Below are 13,277 nucleotides of genomic sequence, written 5' to 3'. Positions count from 1 at the left end.
CGCCAAAATATTTAATGCATGACTTATTTAAAATAGAGCAAAAATTTCTCCATGAATTGTTTTTTTAAAGCTTATGGTGTTCCAGGGAAGTATGTCAGTATTAGGTAGAAACTTGCAATGCGGAGTTCCGTCGTACATTTGTTTACCGTGTTTCAAGTTCATGTTCGTTAAAAAATGTAATTTATTTCATAATGTGGCATGATTATATGAACAATCAAGATAAAGCAACTATATGAAAAAAATTTCATAACCATAAGAAAACAACATTTCAAAAGGGACTTTCAGAAATAAATTTAACCGATACTGTGTACAATCGAATATTTACATTTAATTGAATACAAGGTTACAGTCGCTGGGCACACGAGGTTCTGCTAAGGGGCTCCAACTCAATCGAGGCAAAACCTCAATAAGTTTACGTTGGGCAAACAAATGATATATACCTCCTCAGTCGAGTTTGTTCTTTAGCATGACTGGATCCGTCCACAGTGCAGAGATGGCAAATACGTGGCATGCGTATCACTCTTCAAAGATTGCAGACAAAACGGCAGAGTAATACAATGCATCTCAGACTTTTTATTAATTTATCTCAGGTGAAATGGTACAATTTGGTATTTAAGAAAAAGTTAGAAAATTTTGAGATTTCTTTACTTTGGTATTATCTTATAAGAAAATGGAAACTTCACGTTTTTTCTCCCACGGTGAAAAGGGAGAGCCTTATAGATAAAATGGGTAGATATTAGAATAATTTAGGAACCAACACTCACCATAATCAACGTATTTTCACAAAGTCTTTATTTAAAACTAGCTTAACTCCCCGGTGTTGCATGGGTTGTAAACAAAGTTTTTCCAAATCTGATGTAAACAGAGACCTTCCTCTTGCTTAGAAGGTGAAGTGTGCAAAACTTCACCAGTCTCAGTATAAAACTGTAGATTTGTAAGTGTCCGCCACAGATACTCTTCTTTACATAAATACATATCTATCTGTCCAGAGGTAGTGTGACTTCTGCATTCAATTTTTAGGGTTTGTTGCGAGGCTGAAGCAATTGGAGGGAGGAAGGAGACGGTAATGAAGAATATTAGGAAGCCCCTGACTATTCAGAAGATGTTAAAGCGAAAATCACTCAACACTGCCAATTTCATTTCAAACAACGTTTCGATTTTGAATAGTGACCGGTTTCCAGGGCGATTAAAACTACCATGTATTTGATTCCGATGAAAACTATTAGAACTGTAGAATATTTAAAAAAACCAAAATGCTGACGTTTGTATTTTTCTATACACATGCCTAAGAGTAAAATATTATGTTAATTATCATATTGTTAGGTACAAGTAACTAATTTCTAAATTTCAGAGGAATATACTACTGTACTAAGCCACTAATAGATAATAATATTACTTATCATGATTTTTTTTAAATTTCTTTCTATGAAACAAAGATTTGTGTGTTTTTTTCCATTCAATATATTTTATTAATATGTTTGAAAACATTTCGCGACAAAGCGTAATAAAAAATATACATTTTTTTTTTAACATTCACATACACAAGTAGTGTCATTTGTATGTCTGTATCTAAAGATTCTCGAGATGTATTCAACGATTGTGGATTCTGTATAAACATATTTTTTGAAAAGCTCAGTTCTACTCAGTTCTATTTCAAAAAACAAGAAAGAATTTTCTTTAAAAGCATTGTTAACATTTCAGATAAACTTCACTAACAGTTTCAGGAAAATAACTTTAGAAAGCTTTATCTCGCTTTTTGCTGAGAAAAAATATTTTTTTGGGAATGTTGAGTTTTCATTTTCACTAGGCATACAAAGATAATAGAATGATTGTGTCGTAAAGTTATCGCTGTCGTAAATTATGATTTAGATAATCATCAATCATTTGAAATAATTATCTCAAAGTTAGTAGGACTCAACTTTTATAGGCTGGGACTATACGGTTTGTAACCCATGGAAACCATAATGAAATCATATTTTCCATCCCTGGTTCCCAGAAAACCAAGGCAATATCTAGAGCAATTACTCTCCAAGTGATATGTTTATTTTGCCTGTACATTCTAATTTAGCAGGATACTACTCCTTACCAGGGTCGTCTTAGGTCGTGGGATTGTAGAGATGAATGAAGGTGGGAAATCGTTCGGTATATTATTTTATTAAAAAATAAAATTAACAGAAAGTGAATGCGGGAAGAATTTATGCGTAATACACGGCTGCTCGGATCGGAATAATCCTCGTGTTTGCCACCATAGCCCATGAGGGTTTCTTGTGTCTTGAGTGTGGCAAGCTGATAAATCTTGACAGAGATCAAAATTTAAGCGTGCGAGCTGTTCCTACACTATGTAACGAACCCTGTTTTAATTTCATTAATATATTGTAACCTTTCATTTGGCATGATAAATTGGTATATTTTTATGACGCTGACATCAAAACGGCGTACTTACTATAAAAATATAAGTTACCTACACAGAGTTTCACAGCAACTCAGCACAGTGGCATTCAGCACGATTTTGAAAAAAAGTCATTGAAAGTGATGGAAAAATGCCCTATAAACCTAACCTAACAAAACCTAGTTTTTTTATCACTTTCATGACTTTATATCACTTTTCAAGAATGTGTTGAAGCGTGCTGAACTGCTAATTTCCTGAGTTGACCGGTTACTCGACATAGATACTCTAATCTTATAAATGAATATAATTTAATATTAAAACAAGAATCTTGAAATCGTTGGTATTTGCACACGAAAATAGCATTCAATAATATACACAATCAACTATATTCGGACTAAAATAAGCGAATTCGTCAAATAAACATGAAATTTATCAAGAAATAGAATGAGGTTAGCTTTTGGGCCAAACACGTATTGGTGCTGGTTACTGGTTTATCATATAAGAGTTGGCAACTCATAAAAGTAGGATAAGTCATGTTTTTTTCCATCGTTTATTTTTTTCATGACCAACTAATGAGGGTGGCTGACTTTTCGAAATACATAAACGCATAAAATAAATTAGATCTTTATTAAAGCAAACGGTCCCCTTAATCGGAGAACAAACTCAATCCCGGCTGTATACATAGAAAATATACTAACGGTTGCATGTCGGCCCTGATTTGTGTTCGCACATTACCCGGCCACGAGGGTGCGCACATTGGTAGAATATTAGGATAGGTGAGTGGTGAATATTCCTCATTTCCAACCAGTGGCGGTTCGTGGTCTTTTTCACTGGAGGTTCAGAAATTCAACGAAAGGTAATATTATACTTTTTACCTATTTCATCATATTTTACAGTTTCTTCGTATATTTTTTTTAAATTTCAAGCCCGTTTTATAGAAACTTGCATTATTATTTTAAATGTAAGCAATACTATATTGTGATAGTAGACATACCTGACAAGAATAACTATGACAAATTAATAAGTGCAACTGATTTCTAGTTGAAAGCTGAAACCGAACTAGGGAAAGCGCAACACAATATTGCATTACTACCGACATACGATACGGCGTTTGCCGAAACATTCGAAACTAAGGAATAATGTTTTATCTAAAAATGGGTTGAATTTAAAATATGAAAACAAAATCATCCTATATTAAGATCAGTTTTAATAGTAGATTTATAAATGCCATTAAAATCAAACGGTTGGATAAATGAAGAAACAAACAAATAGAAACGTTCAAACTTTACTAATAATTAATAAGTAGTAACTCCGGAGGTCACGTGGCGTCAAACATTCTACTATCGCTGTCATCGCGTAAACCAGCAAAGATAATAGGCGCACAAAGAAAGTCATGTTTTAATGCAAGTTATTAGATTTAACCACAAGGGAATATGTTGTTTTTTTTTGTATGAAGTATTTTGTGCTGATTCTATATCAGGAACAACATGGGATTATCGGGTTCCTCATCGACCGTATTTTTTGTATGGAGTATTTCGTGCTGATTCTATATCGCACAACATGGAAATATTTGGTTCCTTCTCGACCGTATTTTTTCTATGGAGTATTTTGTGCTGATTCTATAACGCACAACATGGAAATATCCGGTTGCTCCTAAACCGTATTTTTCATATGGAGTATTTTGTGCTGATTGTATAACGCACAACATGGAAATATCGGGTTGCTCCTCGACCGTATTTTTTGGTCGCGTGGATTTTAAAGGCCGAATTTGAATAGCACTATATTATTATAATGCAAGTTTGTATTATTATCTCATCCTTAGAGTAATGGGGGATCACTGTACAAACGCACTTTGGAGAAAACCGCCACTGTTTCCAATTGTCTGTCTGCGGTTTACTCATGCATTATTCTTTCCGTCGATTGAACGCTTACACGCCATGCCACCAGAATTTCCTATTCTCGACTGTGCCCCGCCAACGTATCAACTATCCCTAGGATAATTGAAGGCACAATGGGAAGCGGATCCTTCGTGTGTTTCATCAGCAGGGTTTTGGAACGTAAAAAAGCACGTCCATCTTTCATGTCAGCGGTGACCACTGAAGCACTCTGTCTGGTAGTAACCCTAATTACTATGTATTAAACTCCTATGTTTGGTTATATTTTTAAATCCTGTGTCCTTTTCACCACGCGCATAAAACCTATGTCAATGTCACAAAAATGACACCTTACTGCTGCTATATGCTGCTTATTATATGTATTTACACGTGTACTACCAAATCATTTATTTAAGTGACAGTTGAAATTTTATTTTTAAGGTTATAGTAATTCAATTAATAGGAATAGTAATACAATTTTCTACTTTATATTAAAAATAAATAATTATCGAATTTTTACGACTCTTACCTATATTATGTATTATTTCTGCACCTAAGAAATATAAAGAGGTCATTACTAATTCTTCTTTTTTCAATTTTAAAAGTACCTACAGCAGACAAAATGTATCAAAAATATTCAATACTTCAAATTTCCAAAGAAATACAGTCAAATACTCATAACTTGCAATTCAATACATCAGCAAGATACCAGAAAACTATTTGCTTCCCAAAATTTGACACTAAGCTCATTCAAAATACCTATCTTTATCTGGGCATAATTTATTTTAATAACCTTCCATTAAATTTAAAAAATATCGAAAATATTCAGGAATGTCACCTTAAATTAAAAAATTACCTTAAACTATTATAAGTCAAAAATAAGTTCACTACTTACATCTAGAAGTAATATTGTTTAAATCTTGTGTTGTTTCTTAATAATTTATTTACCTTAATACTAACATATATATATTTGAACTAGAATTCCCTCACCAAACACAAGAGCATTGTCTTTTTATGGTGAGGAAAGGCTTTTTTTATTTCTATTGTTTTATATCTTGTTTATATCCTGTATACTTATCTATGTAAAAAAATATTTTTTCAAATATTAAATTTAAAAAATTAAAAAAATAAATTAAAAAAATTAAAATTTTACCCCGTGGTGAAATCTTGAAGAGTAGCAGCGTAAATTACTAAAAGTATGTTGTGAATATTATCATCTTAAAATCAGAATACGTGAATAAGTTAACATTAGCACAACATGTCGAGTTGGTGAGAAGTAATCGAATACATCTTAGATTGTAGTAATTTCTATCAAATGTTGAAGCAAAAGCCATTCGTGCGTATTCGAAAAGAACACACAATAACATCACAAGAATAATCCCGAAAAAATAAGTCCGGAAGAAAACTTTTATTTACTCAGTAGAAAATAAAATTTTGCCTTGTTCTCTTAACTCACAATAACTTTAGACGTGGTTTTAATAAATAAGACGATTTCTTTGAATTTAAGTTGGACATGGCAGGTAGCATTGAGATGAAACACTCTAGATTGTTTTACGAAATTATCAAATTTTGAAAATAAACATAACTTATAAATACATAATATTTTCGTCCCAACTCTTTTTTTGTACAAAAATTTAGATTTTCAATTTGAAAAATATATTGAATTGTTATTTCAAAGCGGTGTTAAAAAAATATTGCAGCATTTCATCAACCGTGAAAGTAGTTATCGATTTAAAAATATGCACAATAGGTAAAAATGTATTGTAGATCGAAGTTACTAGTTTTTGCTTTTCAGCGAGGTTTTTATGGCTATAGATTGAATGACCCTAAGAAACAAAACGAATAACTACATTTTAAAATTAATTTTCGTGAGTAGGTATTTTGATGAACACAAATATGAAGGTAAACGTGATAGATGTTTTTTGAGGAATAATTCTCAAATTTAAGGCTCTTCTATGGTATTCTTCCTCATAGGATTCCTTGTAGGCAGCAATACACAGTTATAAAACATGGTTTTAAGGTAAAAGTACGCACAGGCACGCAACACTAAGTCTTGAGAGACACGCACGCCTCCCTTTGCGATTAATAAGCTTATATCTTGCAGATTATTTCGTTTTCTGTCATATGGCCAAGGCGATAATATAATTAATTTTATGAAACCCTCGAGAAAAGGAAGTAAACACTAGAAATTATGTGTTTCTTAATATTTCAAGAGAAAAAATTAAAGCATTTAAACTAAAATTTATGTTAAATAATCATCTTATGTTTAAGATTATGAAACTTACGGAATATAATTAAAGAAATACTCGTAATAATTCACATTGATTAAAAACTTCAACCTCTGATTTGCAGAAGACTCTTTATTCTTTTCTTATAACGAAAAAACTATTTGATTTAAGGTTTACATAGTTCTCTATAATTAATTTTGGTTTCAATATAAAATTATTGTAGAAATGGGGTTGACTTAACTAATTGACTCTCAAAGTGTAAGATTTATAACTTGTGATATTTTTTTTTACATTAGCTCAAGGCAAGAGTTCCCGAGAAAAAAATCCCTGAAAGCCTATGTCACCTTTGGTGATGCTATGTGGAGATTTTTTTAGGGGAAGAAAGGAGAGAAAGTTCTTGGAAATCTTAGGGTTAATATGTCCAGGAATGACGGACATATGCATCCGTCCTTCGAACAAGGCGAAGGCTCGAGAGAAAGTCCAGCTGGAGAGGTCTAAAGGTCTCCCTCATTTAGTACCTATTACTGATAAAAAATATATAATAGAATTAGATTTTGAGATTATAATAATACAATTTGTGTCATTAATTCATCACGGAGCTCTGTCATAATATCACTGCTTTATAATAATCGCTGGTACTTCCCGCACGAAGAAAAATGAGTATTGCTCATTTATTAAGAATCCCTTCAAATTATTCCTAATCCGGTTAAAAACGAAATTGCAGATCATTAATGAATGATTTTATTCGTTTCGTGATATTTTTTTAGTAAAAACCGAATGTATTATCACGATATCGGACACGTATTAATAAAAATGCTAATATTTTCGCATTTTGTCAAACATATATTATCAAGGCAAACGCAGGTGCATGAAAACGCGTTGCGATATACTAGAATTTTACTAGTTTATCAGGAAATGGCCTGCAATCCAGTCTTTAACAAAATTCCACTTAGGGGTATTTTCACTTATTTTTCCCTCTAGAAAATGAAGAAGAACATAATAATAATTAAGGTATTATTATGGTAAGAAAATCTTTTTCTAACGCGATTTAAAATGTATCATTTTTGATTTACTCAATTTTAGAATTCAGCGTCGTTGACGTTATGTCTTGCGACGTTTGTTGGACTTGTTATAATGACGTTTTAGCCCGTTAGAACCGTTTCGGAATGTAAGGTTTTGGATCGTTTTTGAAATCAATAATTATGAATGAATATATAATTAAACACATATTTTTAGTAAATCATATAAAAATAACTTTACCAACTCAGGCTATTTTTGGCATTAGAATGCCTGGTTTACAAAACCGTTTTGAGCGATCGCTTACCATAATGTGGTAAATTTATAGAACCTTAAAATATCGACTATATTGTGAAATCTAGGTGAATTTATTGGTTTTAAATCGCAGTAAACAGTCTCACTTGTTTCCATATAAATATTTTGAGGAATGGGGTTAATTAAATAATATGATAAATAAACATATATGACCCCATTTGCTCGAGTGGTTAAATCCTCCACACATTTTTAACTGTATTCATAGTTTGCGAAAATACCCCGTCATGGGTACCGTTACCAACTGTCCAGAATGTTGAAAGTTTTGGTGCCAGCCTAAATGATTCTTGTCGGCGTTTACGGAGCAGTCTAAATTATGAACTCCACCAAAACCTTGTTAATTTAATTTAATATTTTCCCAAATGTGTATATTATATGTCCTACTTATTATCTTTGCTTCCTTAATTTATTTATTCTTTCATTACACAATTTATTCACAGAAATGATAGAACTTTGACTGTCCAACTAGGGCGAATTCTCGTTCTAGATATGTATGTATGTACTGTTCCTTTTGTGAAACCTTCTTCATTTCGTGTTATTTCTAATAACCCGGTGCAAAAGACCGAAAACATTTAGAGAGACCTGTTTCCGGTCTTTTGCACAAGGGTAGTATATGTATTAGTATAGTTAGTAGCAGAGATTAGTACCAAACCCTGCGAAACTCAGTGAAAAAGTCCGATAACAGGTAACTTGACCTGTCAATTCAATTTATACGGCACGGCCTGTATCAATAAAGATGGCGGTGGTTATATGCATTGTATAATTTAACACTAATCTATTTATAAATAAATGCCATTTGGATCATTAGCTATAATAAGAGGATTATGTACGCATCAGTAAAATGCGATTTACCTACATCTGTAATCCGGGCGGCCCAGTCGGATGCAATAACAGTTTTTGAATTATGGACTGACATGAAGATAGTGTCGAAATGTAATTTCCCAGCGGAAATAGCTTGGTTCATCCCATCAAACGTCACTGCCCATGAGGTATTCATCAGTTCAGAAGCTTTCCATCCATCCGCCCGTTCAATACACATTACAGGCCGACGCGATGCAGCGGCAGAAGGGGTGAAACAAACTGGAAACAGAATGACGAAGTGGTAATTACGGCCTGTGTTGTTTTATTTGTGTTATTATTTCATTTATAAATTTTCGCCCGGAATGACAATAAATCTACATTATTTTAGCGGGGCAGAGCCGGCGTATGAACCTGTCGGCTACTAATGTGGATGAATTCAAAGCTCATACATCTCCTATCAAAACATAATATTGTACAGCATCAATACTATTCGTAAATGAAATTTGTAAAATACCTATTTATTCCATAATATCACAAAAGCTCCAGGGACATCATTCGCTATTTGTGATTGATTATTTTGTATTAATTAAAAATGTTATTTTTTTATATTTAAAAAAAAATTATATCTAAGGTTTTTGTGTTAAGATTCATCCCAAAACGCAAACGTTCAAATAACGTTACGAAAAAAATTAAACTCACACAGGAAGCAATCGCTTTGTGGTCATACGTAATTAGATTGTGTATAAAATAACTCTTTTTACTTGGTGTCTGGGGTAAAATGCACAATCTTCGAAAGGTGATTTTAGATGTTGTTTTAGTGTTAAAAAAGATCTATAACTATTTTCGAAATTCTAAAAAATAATAATCTTTTATCGAAAAATACTTTTCTATGGAAAAAAAACAACGGAATTGAAAAAAAAAAGTTATTTCCTTTTTTTCTTCCACCACCATGTAGAATCACCCGCCTAAGTTTGTGCACTTTACCCCCGGACACCCTGTATTTATAACTCATTAAAGTGGTGTCCAAACAAACTAATTTATTCACATTATGAAAAAAATATGTAATAAATCTGTGCTCTAGTAAAAAATACAAAACAACTTCTAATAAAAATGAATATCTCTTTTTTTAAACAATATTTGCCTTAGTTAAAACATTAACGTTTTCTTTTTTTTTTTTAATTTTTTCAATGCTTACTGGATAAGTTGTTAGGAATTAATAAAATCAAATGTCATCTTGCACAAAAAAGTTGTATATAGGTATTATACGGATGTAGAGATGCAAAAAAAATCGGTCGTTTTTTTTATTTACACCAACGTATCATTAGTTACATTAAGATAGGCCCCGAGAAAAATCATTTCACTAAGGGGGCCTATGTCATCTTTTGGGATAGAAGGTCTTTTTAAGTAAATGAAGGAGAGTAAGTTCTTGAACGAGAAAAAAGTATGAGGGGTGGGTAGCATCCAGGGGCTAGTGTATTCAGAAGTGACCTGTGAATTATGAATCCATCCCTCCCACTGCGATGCAAGGTTTTGGGTCGAGATGTCCGACACTGAAGATGTTAAAGGGTTTCCCTAGACCGGCCTCTCCCGGTCTTGCCTGCCACGCAGTTAATGAGCAAACCAAGGCCTGTGCAAGACTAATGAACATGGTACCCCTGCCACCTCACCGGCCGTAGCTTTCCACTTGGAGTGACCAGAGGTGTTGGTTATCCAAGAATGATTCCCCGGGTGGCTGATATACCCACCTTCCAAATTGTATTGAAATAAATTCAAATTTACTGACAATATTTAAAAATCTCCTACTTCCATCATACTAAGCGGAAATGTTTTTTTTTTCGTGATGAAGAAAGTTACGACCGAGACGCTTTGATAACTCAACCAATGACTGGTCAAATATGATATTTTGAATCTTCTGTAGGTTAGTAATCAAAACGTAGGTTTACTAGTGTAAAATTCATAGCGAGTTAATAGAAATTTTGACTGTTAGGAAATATCACACTTAATACGATTTAGATAACAACATTAACATATTAAGAAAAACCTACATGAAAGTAATGATAAATTTACCTAATGCGGTTTGTCACCTGAACACCTTTTCATAAAATATCATATTTCATTAATGGCATTGTTGAAGAAATTAGATAATTTTAATCAATTAAGAAAGCCAATTAATTTTATTTGTGAATATTAAATTTCACGCTTAACCGATTCCGACTTACTGATTCGTAAGTTAACGTCGAGAAATTGCAATAAACTGAAAATTCATTTAATGAAAGCAAGTTCTTAAAAATAACGATTTTATAATATGATTGATCAAAATATGATTACGGAGAATGGGCCTAAAACCAAATGAATGTCAGTAATTATTTATATTCCATTGATGCCCATTCACAGTCTGCTGATGCCATGAAACGGAATTAAGTGACGTTAACGTCATAATTCCGCAGCAGAGTAAGTTATTACGCTGACTTTCGGAACATCGGCTTTCCGCCGGCGGCCTCTGTGAATAGATAATCAAACTATGAATACAGATGTTTAGTTAGGGCGGGACGTTTTAACGAGAACTTTAAAATTTATGGGCCCAGATACAGCTTGGCGTTATTTATCACCCGGCAACTATCACCCCACGATTCGAGGTGTGATAGGGCGCCTCTTGCCTGAACTCGACCAAAGCACGGAGCAGCGAGCAATGAGCCACCAAGGCGGGAAGTTAACAGATAAGGGATTGCAATTCGGAATCTCAAAGCCTGCCCGGGATAAAGGTAAACCATTGATAAATTACTCACTTGTACCTGTGTTCAGTGTGTGAGTGTGTTTTATTTAAATACGATTTTAACATTCTTCCCACGTGATGTACTCGGATAAAAAAAGAAAAGTTTGGTAATAGTTAGCAATATTCATTTTTCCACGGTAGGTATAAATGCACGTAAAATAAAAAGTAGTTAAGACCCAGCATTCACAATTTTTACCGATTTATAACAAGTTTCCCTTTAACTCCTTAAAAATTTTCAAAAAGTTCCAAAAAAAGGTTATTTATGACGATAATATCTATACGTTTGTTGTTCCGAAACGTTAATTATATGAATTTCCCTCCACAAAAAAATCGCAAAGTAAGCTCCGAAAATTATTAAAAACACGTTTTTTTCTGTTATTTAAAATGTTATAGACATGAAAAAATTCACAGTGTATCTTTAAATGAAACTCAAGTATTTGTTGAAAGAGTTTAGCTCTATTTTAAACGAGTCGTGTTTTATTAAATATTTTCATCATTTTCGCTTAATTGTTATCGCTTTTTTAATGTTAGCGCGCTCCCTCTAACATTCTTATTTACATATCTCCCTTTCAAACCATCTTTGAACGCATACTACGCGGTTTTAATGAATTTCAGTAATAAAATACTTCTCGTCGTTGTAGTATGTATGACACATATAAAACAAATATTTATGATTTAAGCAAATAATATATGAATTTTAGATCGATGTCTGGAACAAGTCTTGTCGATTTTATTTATTGTTTTGGTGTTTAATTCGTAGAACTCAATTTTATTTAAAGCCGAAACAGCTGTCACATTAAAAACTGTAAAAATAACAGAAATACTTGCAGAACTTAATAATTATTATAACATTATTAGATTTGATTTATTTTAAATTTATTTAAAAAAGTCTTGTCGAAACAATTTTTCCGCAGTGAAATGTCATAATTATGGAAAATTTTAGGATTATTTACAAAAGCCTCATGAAATGAGAATTGAAATGTTAATGTTAGCAAATATGTGTAAAGTTTTCAAAAAGGTTGTATTATTCATTATTTTATTTGAAGTTCACAATATTACCTTCTTTCCTTAGAATTATTTCCATGCTTGAGGAAACACCATTCATCTTGTTTTATGAGGTCGACTTTGTGCGAGATATTATTTCCTTAAGCCTTGAAGCGGGAAAAAATCTCCAAAGTTTTATTTGTTCTTCCGACATTCCTTTTCAGCTTTTGAAAAATGCCGAAAGTAAATAAAGTTACGAGTAATAAAGCTATTGCGGCATAAATTACAAAACGTCGCCAGTGTTATTGGTCCTATCCGACTTGTTACCAAGGAAATTGTCTGAAACAGCACTTGAGCTCCGTAATAACCGCATTTCACATGATTCTCAAGTAGCAATTATTTTAATCAAAATTTTATACACGCGAGCATTTTAGGACGTAAAGCCCAGCGATGGCATTGGAGATGGTATCGCGCGACTCGCGGCGACTCGCGGCGGCTCGTGCCGTATCGGGCCCCGAAACACAACATTCAAATCCATGCTCATATTGCCGCTTTTATGTGTGACTATTTATTACGTTATAATGGCAATTTAAAATTACTTTTTTTCTCAACATCATTAAAAAATATATTTATTCAACATAAATCAATAACCGCTGTAATCATTTCGATAGTGAGTGCCGACGTCGCGTCGTTGGCGAACACAATTTAAATATTGTATCATCAATTTTTCTAATTTGAGATTTTCACGGCCAATATTATTAAATTTGTTTATTTTTCATGTGTTGCACTGCTTCATCATTTAGCCAACAGCATTACAGTGTTCATCATCGCGTACACCACTGCCCTGATGATGGACAATGCAATGCTGTCCGAAACGTTGTCTACAGAAGGAGATAGCG

Source organism: Hesperophylax consimilis, chromosome 1 (assembly GCF_061612785.1).
Source record: "Hesperophylax consimilis isolate HC1 chromosome 1, BYU_Hcon_1.0, whole genome shotgun sequence".
Taxonomy (NCBI): Eukaryota; Metazoa; Arthropoda; class Insecta; order Trichoptera; family Limnephilidae; genus Hesperophylax; species Hesperophylax consimilis.
This window is presented reverse-complemented; position numbering follows the sequence as displayed.